The sequence below is a fragment of the Triticum urartu genome, chromosome 4A (genome assembly GCF_056163025.1).
Source record: "Triticum urartu cultivar PI428250 chromosome 4A, HENAU_Tu73, whole genome shotgun sequence".
NCBI classification, from domain to species: Eukaryota; Viridiplantae; Streptophyta; class Magnoliopsida; order Poales; family Poaceae; genus Triticum; species Triticum urartu.
In genome coordinates this window covers 71,793,598-71,805,999 of record NC_141876.1, presented here as the reverse complement: position 1 = coordinate 71,805,999, position 12,402 = coordinate 71,793,598, and positions in this window count along the sequence as shown.

Here is a 12,402-nt window from a genome sequence, read left to right as displayed (position 1 = left end):
CCTCCGTGATCAATGCCCCCCCGAGCGGAGCTCCGGAAAAGGCCCCAATATGGGATCTCTTGGTACAGAAGGTTGCGGCGGTGGAAATAGGGTTTCGTGGTGCTCCTGGATGTTTTCGGGGTATATATATATAAAGAAGTAGGCCGGTGCAACAACGAGGGGCCCACGAGGGTGGAGGGCGCGCCCAGGGGGTAGGCGCGCCCCCTGCCTCATGGCCACCTCGTTGATTGCTTGATGTCCACTCCAAGTCCCCTGGATCATGTTTGTTCCAAAAATCACGCTCCCGAAGGTTTCATTCCGTTTGGACTCCGTTTGATATTCCTTTTCTGCGAAACACTGAAATAGGCAAAAAAACCCAGCAATTTGGGCTGGGCCTCCGGTTAATAGGTTAGTCCCAAAAATAATATAAAAGTGTAAAATAAAGCCCATTAACATCCAAAACAGATAATATAATAGCATGGAACAATAAAAAATTATAGATACATTGGAGACGTATCAAGCATCCCCAAGCTTAATTCCTGCTCGTCCTCGAGTAGGTAAATGATAAAAACAGAATTTTTGATGTGGAATGCTTCCTAACATATTTCTCAATGTAATTTTTCTTTATTGTAGCATGAATGTTCAGATCCGAAAGATTCAATATAAAAGTTTAATATTGACATAGAAATAATAATACTTCAAGCATACTAACTAAGCAATTAAGTCTTCTCAAAATAACATGTCCAAAGAAAGTTATCCCTACAAAATCATATAGTATGGCTATATATGCTCTATCTTCACCACACAAAATATTTAAATCATGCACAACCCCGATGACAAGCCAAGCAATTGTTTCATACTTTTGATGTTCTCAAACTTTTTCAATTTTCACGCAATACATGAGCGTGAGCCATGGACATAGCACTATAGGTGGAATAGAATGGTGGTTGTGGAGAAGACAAAAAGGAGAAGATAGTCTCACATCAACTAGGCGTATCAACGGGCTATGGAGATGCCCATTAATATATATCAATGTGAGTGAGTAGGGATTGCCATGCAATGGATGCACTAGATCTATAAGTGTATGAAAGCTCAGCAAAAGAAACTAAGTGGGTGTGCATCCAACTTGCTTGCTCACGAAGACCTAGGGCAATTTGAGGAAGCCCATCATTGGAATATACAAGCCAAGTTCTATAATGTAAAATTCCCACTAGTTTATGAAAGTGACAACATAGGAGACTCTCTATCATGAAGATCATGGTGCTACTTTGAAGCACAAGTGTGGAAAAAGGAAAGTAACATTGTCCCTTCTCTCTTTTTCTCTCATTTTTTATTTGGGCCTTCTTTTTTTTCTTTTCTTTTTGGCCTCTTTTTTTCTTTTCTTTTTGGCCTCTTTTTTTCTTTTCTTTTTGGCCTCTTTTTTTCTTTTCTTTTTGGCCTCTTTTTTTCTTTTTTTCGTCTGGAGTCTCATCCCGACTTGTGGGCGAATCATAGTCCCCATCACCCTTTCCTCACTGGGACAATGCTCTAATAATGATGATCATCACACTTCTTTTTTACTTACAACTCAAGAATTACAACTCAATACGTAGAACAAAATATGACTCTATGTGAATGCCTTCGGCGGTGTACCGGGATATGCAATGAATCAAGAGCGACATGTATGAAACAATTTATGAAAGGTGGCTTTGCCACAAATACCATGTCAACTACATGATCATGCATGGCAATATGACAATGATGAAGCGTGTCATAACAAACGGAACGGTGGAAAGTTGCATGGCAATATATCTCGGAATGGCTATGGACTCAATGCCATAATAGGTAGGTATGGTGGCTGTTTTGATGAAGGTATATGGTGGGTGTATGATACCGGCGAATGGTGCGCGGTAATAGAGAGGCTAGCAAATGTGGAAGGGTGAGGGTGCATATAATCCATGGACTCAACATTAGTCATAAAGAAATCACATACTTATTGCAAAAATCTATTAGTTATCGAAACAAAGTACTACGCGCATGCTCCTAGGGGGATAAATTGGTAGGAAAAGACCATCGCTCGTCCCCGACCGCCACTCATAAGGAAGACAATCAATAAATAAATCATGATCCGACTTCATCACATAACGGTTCACCATACGTGCATGCTACGGGAATCACAAACTTCAACACAAGTATTTCTCAAATTCACAACTACTCAACTAGCATGACTCTAATATCACTACCTCCATATCTCAAAACAATCATCAAGTATCAAACTTCTCTTAGTATTCAATGCACTTATATGAAAGTTTTTATTATGCCTAAAAGCAAATTGCCATGTTGTTCTAAAGGACTCTCAAAATAATATAAGTGAAGCATGAGAGATCAATTATTTCTATAAAATAAAACCACCACCGTGCTCTAAAAGATATAAGTGAAGCACATAGAGCAAAAATTATATAGCTCAAAAGATATAAGTGAACCACATAGAGTATTCTAATAAATTCCAATTCATGTGTGTCTCTCAAAAGGTGTGTACAGAAAGGATGATTGTGGTAAACTAAAAAGAAAATACTCAAATCATACAAGACGCTCCAAGCAAAACACATATCATGTGGTGAATAAAAATATAGCTCCAAGTAAAGTTACCGATGAACGAAGACAAAAGAGGGGATGCCTTCCGGGGCATCCCCAAGCTTAAGATTTTTGGTGTACTTGGATTTTACCTTGGAGTGCCTTGGGCATCCCCAAGCTCAGGCTCTTGCTACTCCTTGTTCCATAATCCATCAAATCTTTACCCAAAACTTGAAAACTTCACAACACAAAACTTAACAGAAAATCTCGTGAGCTCCGTTAGCGAAAGAAAACAAACACCACTTCAAGGTACTGTAATGAACTCATTCTTTATTTATATTGGTGTTAAACCTACTGTATTCCAACTTCTCTATGGTTTATAAACTCCATTACTAGCCATAGATTCATCAAAATAAGCAAACAACACACGAAAAACAGAATCTGTCAAAAACAGAACAGTCTGTAGTAATATGTAACTAACGCAAACTTCTGTAACCCCAAAAATTCTAAATTAAATTTATGGACGTGAGGAATTTATATATTAATCATCTTCAAAAATAATTAACTAAATAGCACTCTCCAATAAAAAATGGCAGCAATTCTCGTGAGCGCTAAAGTTTCTGTTTTTTACAGCAAGATAAAAAAAGACTTTCCCCAAGTCTTCCCAACGGTTCTACTTGGCACAAACACTAATTAAACACAAAAAAACACAACCAAAATAGAGGCTAGATAAATTATTTATTACTAAATAGGAGCAAAAAGCAAGGAGCAAAAATAAAATTGGGTTGCCTTCCAACAAGCGCTATCGTTTAACGCCCCTAGCTAGGCATAAAAGCAATGATGGATCTAGGTATTGCCATCTTTGGTAGGCAATCCATAGGTGGCTCTCATAATGGATTCATATGGTAATTTAATTTTCTTTCTAGGGAAGTGTTCCATGCCTTTCCTTAATGTAAATTGGAATCTAATATTCCCTTCCTTCATATCAATAATTGCACCAATTGTTCTAAGGAAAGGTCTACCAAGAATAATAGGACATGAAGGATTGCAATCTATATCAAGAACAATGAAATCTATGGGCACATAATTCCTATTTGCAACAATAATAACATCATTAATATTTCCCATAGGTTTCTTAATAGTGGAATCCGCAAGGTGCAAGTTTAAAGAACAATCATCAAATTCACGGAAACCTAGCAAATCACACAAAGTTTTTGGGATCGTGGAAACACTAGCACCCAAATCACACAAAGCATAGCATTCATGATCTTTAATTTTTATTTTAATTGTAGGTTCCCACTCATCATAAAGTTTTCTAGGGATAGAAACTTCCAACTCAAGTTTTTCTTCGTAAGATTGCATCAAAGCATCAACAATATGTTTAGTAAAAGCTTTATTTTGACTATAAGCATGGGGAGAATTTAGCACGGATTGCAACAAGGAAATACAATCTATCAAGAGCAATTATCATAATTAAATTCCTTGAAATCCAATATAGTGGGTTCGTTGCTATCTAAAGTTTTAACCTCTTCAATCCCACTTTTACCAATTTTAGTATCAAGATCTAAAAACTCCGAATTTTTGGGACGCCTTCTAACTAAAGTTGACTCATCTCTAGTCCCATCATTATCAAGATTCATATTACAAAACCAGGATTTAATAGGGGACACATCAATCACTTTTAGATATTCATCCTTATTCTCATAAAAACTTTCTGGTTTAGCAGCCATCTTATTAACTAAGGTGGCCTGCTTATCCAAAATTTTGGCAATTAATTTTTCAAAATGAGCAATTTGAGATTTCAAACCATAAAATTCCTTAGACATGTCATCAAACTCAATAAAGCCTTTTTGTTCCTTAAGCGCGTTTCTAAAGAAATTGTTATGCTCAAATTGTAAAGTCATAAAGCTTCTAACGTTACTTTCAATCTCTTCGAACCTTTTAAGGTGAAGATCACCAAATCTAGGCAGGGCCATAAGGGCAACAAGCAACAAGAAGCATGCGAAAAAGGGGTGAACGGAAAAGAGGGCGAATAAAATGGCAAGGGTGAAGTGGGGGAGAGGAAAACGAGAGGCAAATGGCAAATAATGTAATGCGAAGGGTAAGAGTTGTGATGGGTACTTGGTATGTCTTGACTTGGCGTAGATCTCCCCGGCAACGGCGCCAGAAATCCTTATTGCTACCTCTTGAGCATGCGTTGGTTTTCCCTTGAAGAGGAAAGGGTGACGCAACATAGCAGCGTAAGTATTTCCCTCAGTTTTTGAGAACCAAGGTATCAATCCAGTAGGAGACCACGCGTGAGTCACCTCGTACCTACACAAACAAATAAGAACCTCGCAACCAATGCGATAAAGAGGTTGTCAATCCCTTCTCGGCCACTTGCAAGAGTGAGGTCTGGTAGAGATGATAATAATAAGATTAATATTTTTGGTATTTTTATAATATAGATTGAAAGTAAAGATTGCAAGATAAAATAGATTGGAAACTTGTATGATGGTAAATAGACCCGGGGGCCATAGGTTTCACTAGTGGCTTCTCTCAAGATAGTATAAGTATTACGGTGAGTGAACAAATTACTGTCGAGCAATTGATAGAAAAGCGAATAATTATGAGAATATCTAGGTATGAACATGTATATAGGTATCACGTCCGTGGCAAGTAGACCGACTCCTGCCTGCATCTACTACTATTACTCCACACATCAACCGCTATCCAGCATGCATCTAGAGTATTAAGTTCATAAGAACAGAGTAACGCTTTAAGCAAGATGACATGATGTAGAGGGATAAACTCATGCAATATGATATAAAACCCATATTTTTATCCTTGATGGCAACAATACAATACGTGTCGTTCCCTTTCTGTCACTGGAATCGAGCACCGCAAGATTGAACCCAAAGCTAAGCACTTCTCCCATTGCAAGGAAGATCAATCTAGTAGGCCAAACCAAACTGATAATTCGAAGAGACTTGCAAAGATAACCAATCATACATAAAAGAATTCAGAGGAGATTCAAATATTGTTCATAGATAAACTTGATCATAAACCCACAATTCATCGGATCTTGACAAACACACCGCAAAAGAAGATTACATCGAATAGATCTCCAAGAGGATCGAGGAGAACTTTGTATTGAGACCCAAAGAGAGAGAAGAAGCCATCTAGCTAATAACTATGGACCCGAAGGTCTGAGGTAAACTACTCACACATCATCAGAGGGGCCATGGAGTTGATGTAGAGGCCCTCCGTGATCAATGATCCCTCTGGCAGAGCTCCGGAAAAGGCCCCAAGATGGGATCTCTTGGGTACAGAAGGTTGTGGCGGTGGAAATAGGGTTTCGTGGTGCTCCAGGATGTTTTCGGGGTATATGAATATATATAGGAGGAAGAAGTAGGTCGGTGGAGCAACGAGGGGCCCACGAGGGTGGAGGGCGCGCCCAGGGGGTAGGCGCCCCTGCCTCGTGGCCTCCTCCTTGATTGCTTGACATCCACTCCAAGTCCCCTGGATCACGTTTGTTCCAAAAATCACGCTCCCGAAGGTTTCATTCCGTTTGGACTCCGTTTGATATTCCTTTTCTGCGAAACACTGAAATAGGCAAAAAAAACAACAATTTGGGTTGGGCCTCCGGTTAATAGGTTAGTCCCAAAAATAATATAAAAGTGTAAAATAAAGCCCATTAACATCCAAAACAGATAATATAATAGCATGGAACAATCAAAAATTATAGATACATTGGAGACGTATCACTAACAAAGAAGACATGACGAACAAGTGGGAGAACACATCTTTGGACAAGGGTGAAGGAGAAAGATGTGAAAATCCCACCATGTTGGTGTGGAGATGTTTGCAAGGTGAAGGTTTCCACCGACCGAAAGAAGTCATGGACGGAGGGAAGGAGATATTTTGTATGCCCCAACTATGCCCATGATCATGCGCTTCCAACTAACCCCTATGACCGACCACCGATATGTCTTAAAAGTAACATGTTGCTTTCAAATTTGTGTGAGCACTAACAATTTTTGTGTATGCAGTCACCGCCTCCTCTATGCAAGTACTTCACATGGATAGATCATGAAATGCTAGTAGATGTCCAAAAGGACCAATATCAAGATTGTCTTAGGCGCCAATGGCGGTTCGAAGAATCGTTTCGAAGAGGTTTGGAGGAGGAGCGTCATCAGAAGGAGAGGTTGGAGCGGAAGAAACGAGAGGAGGAGAGGGCACACCAAGCAAAGCTTGCTCATGAGGAGGAGAGGGCAAGAAAGCTTGCAAAGGCTCACGAGGCGCAAGAGGAGGATGAGGCACGTGACAAGAAGGGGAAATGACCTCGTATGACTCAGTAGGGCCTTCGCTTTGGTGGACTCGTCATGTAACCGGATGAAGCCATGCCACATTTATCATGAACTATCTAGTACTAAGGCAAGAAGCCATGTGTCGTGAACTACCCCTTAGACCTAAATTTGTCATTTGTAATGAATTTGTCGTCAAAACTATCTGTCTCGTAGACATAAGTTTGTCTTGAATTTCTTTTTATTGTCATGAATTTTTGTGATAAATTGTGATAAACTGTTGTGGGATGTGTTTAATGAACACAAAATAGAGGGTGTGCTCTGTTTTTTACACCTACCGTCAGGGCCCATGGCGGTAGGGTGCAAGATCCTACCGCCAGACCCCTTGGCGGTAGGGTGCCCCCATTCGAATTTAGTTGGTGTAACGGAAGTGGCGATTTTTTTGGTAGGGTTGGCTACCCTACTGCCAGACCCCTTGGCGGTAGGGTGCCACCATTAGAGTTTAGTTGCTGTAAGGAAAGTGGTGCTTTTTCGGTAGGCTTGGCTACTCTACCGCCAGGCCCCTTAGCGGTAGTGTGCCAACCCCCCCTCAACCGTTGCTATAATGAACTGGAGGCATTTTCTTTTGGTAGAGTTGTCTACCCTACCGCCAGACACCTTGGCGGTAGGGTGCCAACCCCCTCATAATATAGTTTTTTCACCCTTTTTACAAACTTCTATCAACGAACATCCAAAAATGACATCTAGACGTGATCAAGTAGCAAGGACATACATAACTCAGCATAGTTCATTACATCCACAAATGACACTTGTTCAAGTGACTTAAAACATCTACCGATTCGAATGGCATGAGTTCAAACTACAAGCTCAAGCTCAAGCATACATTTTCTACACCGAAAAAATAGCTCTAAAATGTATAAGACGTTCAATTTGTTCGCCGGCTTTAGTCGAAAGTCAGCGGATCCCGCCCAATTCTCCAACACACCATTCGTTTCATGGAACCAGCCCCATCGAGCATGGCGGTCCGGATTCTCTGACACGCCTTGTGTGATTGCCCATCCAATGACATGTCTGGGTTTTGTCAAGTAAAGCTCCCGGAATTCTTCTTTGCTGACAGAGAACCCAATCTCCATTGCCAAAGTGTGTGTGTAAGCATATTCCAGCTCCTGCAGCTCATGAAGTATCTTCTTTTTTCTTTCACAAGCCTACGGGAAACTTTTTTCTCCTTACCATCACAAGGTTCCTCGATAATGTAATACTTGCTAAAATCCGTCATGGCCGCATTTGCATCATAACAACTCTTTAACCATGCTTGAAGCTCCCTCATCATACCATGTTGTAGCTCCGCTACAACCTTCTCACGTGCTACCGCCAGACTCATAGTTGCAATGTCCATCCTACATGAATATACGGGTTTAAGATGACAATCAACAAAATAAATCAAACAGAGCACAACACTTGGTTACTATTAAGGTGATCTTGATCTTAATTATTTTCTTAAGCCTAACCCTAACCCCAAAGATGACCACTCATCATAGCACTAGATCTAGATACACAAACAATTCTAGGAACATAATACATAAGGAAATAACAAACATAATCCTAAATGCATCATACTAATTGATTTGACCACACCAAAATGATGAACTAGGATTTGCAATAAAATGAGCTAATGCACACAACCAAGATTTCAACCAATCAAAATGAGGGGAACTGAGAGAGGTACCTTGGGTGATGAAAGTCCTACGAATCCACCGGAGAAATGTCAACCAAATGAGAGAGATTTGCAGGCTCTTGTAGTAGAAAGAGAGATGGGGTGACTTCAGCTCGGGGGAGAGGTGTGTGGTGACTTGTGCTGAATGAGTGGGTGTGGGGGACCAAAGGTCTGCCCCACTCAACCTTATCCACACCAGGAGCCTACCCGCCAGGGCCCCGAGCGATAGGTTTTAGTAGCCTACCGCTAGGGTCTGTGGATGTAGGATCCTTTTCCATGTCAGCTGTAGCTGATGGCCGTTAGGCGCCGTCCCATCACCTACCGCCAGGGACCTGGCGGTAGGGTGTGGTGGGCTACCGCCAGCACCCTTGGCGGTAGGCAAAAGGGTCAGATCTTGAAATTTTTTCAAATGGGGTTAGATCTCGAAATTATACTAAAAAGGGTCAAAACACGAAATTCGGCCCACAAACACACACAGAGTGACACCTCCATTTCCTGGAGCTCACATGCAACTTTATTAGCATAGCTAGCTCACAGGCAACCCAACTAGGCTCAGGGGGATGGAATAGGATGCCTGGGTTCTGTAAGTGCATCTAGTGCCCCTTAGTGATTTTAATGTATTGAAGACTTATAGGTTAAGGGACTAATGTGTTTGTGAGTGTACACAGGTCTATAAGTCTATGAGGAGTTTGATATTTACGATGAAAGTCGACCCCTAAAAATGAATGTCTTCAGCTCAAGACTTTGGTTTTCTTGAAGACTTTGAAAGTGAAGAAATTGGTGTGACCATGAAGACTTGATATTCATGCAAGGATTATGAAGCGTGAAGACTTTTGTTTTCGTAGTTTCATTTCCCTTTCTTGAGTCATAGGAAACATCGTACTGTTAAAGGGGGTCGAGGTAAAACTAAGGAGAAGTTTCCAAGTGATGCTCATCGCAAAATCCTACACCTACCCAATCCTTTCGAGTGAAGCCATTGGAAATCTCATACAGTTCAATCAATTTCTTTAGTGACAGAGATGAAGATCTTATGTTCTCTGAGGAATTTGTTCTAACTAAGGAGTTAGGAATTCGCCAGTGCGGATTGCCTACAAGTGAGGAACATGATAGCTCTGAGGAATTTGATAGTCAAATTTCCGACCGTTGATGTGCTATGCGCCAGCTGTCCCAAAATATCTACCCACCTAATGGTCATATCATTGAAGGGCATTTATGTCTTATCATGTTGGGCTGCTCCCTAGGCTACAATAGCCGCCCCTACAACCACTAGCTGGTTGGCTGCTCTGAGAGAAACTGACACTTGTCATTAAGAGCATTCCATCCTTCGAGGACTTTGAGCGAAAATCATCAAGTGAGGAAAACCCAAATCCAAACACCTACAAACCCAAAGTGATTGAGCATCACTAAAGAGATTGTTCCTGTGTGGAACCGACGCTTGTTACCTTTGAGGACTGTGCATGCTCCAGACGGTTAGGCATCATGGTCTAGAGCATCCAAGAGGAAATTGTGGATCGCCGAGTGACCGAGTCTGTGAAGGTTTGCAAGTCACCTGAAGACTTGCCACGAGTGATTGGGCGAGGTCTATGTGACCCTAGCTCAAGGAGAATATGGTGAGGATTGTGTGTCCTCAGGTTTAAATACCTAGCTGCTCCAACCAGACATACAACTATCACAGCAGTTGGAACTGGTCGACCAAATCATCATCTTCATCAAGCTACTGGTTCTATTTCCTCAACCCTTTCATTTCTATCAGGTATGACCCACCCAGGAGGGGCTGGGTCATCCCTATGGCAGTTCATCTCAATGAAGACCAAGAGCATATTAACAATGGCAGTTCACCGAGCCATGTTACAAGACTTGTATTGTAAGGCATGTAAAAAAGGTCACCGAGCCGAATCCGTTGTATGAGCCGGCCGAGACTCTGTAGGCCATAGGGCGTCAACCCGTGTATATAAGGGGATGACCCAGCGACGACTTAGGACAAGAAACAATAGATCGAGAGCCAGGTTAAGCGTATTCGCTCCATGCTCATCGAAACCCTACCAATACCACCTCCAACTTGATTAGGCTTTTACCTTCACCGCAAGGGGCCGAACCAGTATAAATTCCTCATGTCCCTTGTCCTGATTAACCCCTTTAAGCTAACATCGTTGCGATGGCTCCACGACTAAGTCCTCACACTAGGACATATGCCATGACAATTCCACGACAATTAGCGCCCACCATGGGGCTATCGCACGATGGTTTCAAGTTCTTAGAGGGTAACTTCAAAGGGATCAAGGGATACGCCGTGGGCCGGATGACCAAGAGTCGTCGCGGCAAGCTCTACATCGACAACGCAGGCTGGGTCTCCAAGGCCGGCTCAATTGAGTACGGGTACCGGGTCCCCTTTGGCGGAATTCACGTCTTCATCGGCAGGATCGGCAAACCGAGCCCTCAGCCGGACATCTGCACCGACATCATCGAGACAGCTCAGCATGCAAGACCTGCCCGAGTTTGGCCCGCCATGAATTGTGCCTTCATGGAGTTTATCCATGGAGCGGAATCTGAGGATAGATCGGCATCCGGTGGTGAGACCGTCGTTTACTCTAATGGCGAGTCATCCACTGGTGAGACCGAGTCATTTTATCAACTGCAAGACGGCCGGCTTGGGGGCTGTTCTGATGGTGACAGTATTCCGGACCCCTGCGAGCCGCCGAACCGGGTTGCAATCTTCATGGCCGGTACACAGCCCGTGCATCACTCATCGACTGCAGCAGAGCTGATTTCCGGGTCAGCAGTGGCAATGGCTGCTGTGGCAGGAGGCCCTGTGCGCCTGCCGGCTCAGCTCTTAACTGATTTGCTGGATAAGCTGACAGCCTTGTTAACAACAGTGGTTAACCCGGCGGATCAGGATGAGCATAATGCGGTGATTGCAAAAGTGCGTGATGAGATAGCACAGGCCAAGGAGGAGCTAAACGCAGAAAACGCTAGGATGGCCGAGGAGCGGGCTGCTTTGGATGCTCATGCACAGCGGATCCAGTTGGAGTCTTACCGACTAATGCTAGATCAGAACTCTTCAAATCAAGTCATGAGGTGTAACACCCACAATGCGGCTATATCTCCCACGTGTCGGGGCACGACTTAGAGGCATAGCCGCATGGTAGGTCTGTCGCAAGAGGGGTAATCTTTACACATCCCATGTACTGAATAAGAAAGGGATAAAGAGTCGGCTTCCAATCGCCACTTCACACAATACATAAATATACCATACATCATCCAAGGTACAATCAAAGGTCCGACTACGGAACCAAAATAAATAAAGACAACCCCAAATGCTAGACCCCTGATCGTCCCAACTGGGCTCCTCTACCGATCATCCGGAAAAGAAACATAATATCGTCCCGAATCCTCGTCGAACTCTCAGTTGAGTTCAGTAGCGTCCCCTGCACTGGCATCATCGACACCTGCATCTGTTTGGAAGTATCTGTGTCACGGGGACTCAACAATCTCACACCCGTGAGATCAAGACTATTTAAGCTTATGGGTAGGAAAAGGTAGCGAGGTGGAGCTGCAGCAAGCACTAGCATATATGGTGGCTAACTTACGTAAAAGAGAGCGAGAAGAGAAGCAACGCACGGTCGAGAAGCTAATAGCGATCAAGAAGTGATCCTGAAGCTACTTACACTCAAGCATAACACGAGACCGTGTTCTCTTCCTGGACTCCACCGAAAAGAGACCATCACGGCTACACACGCGGTTGATTCATTTTAATTAAGTTAAGTGTCAAGTTCACTACAACCGGATATTAACAAATTCCCATCTGCCCATAACCACGGGCACGGTTTTCAAAAGTTCAAACCCTGCAGGGGTGTCCCAACTTAGCCCATC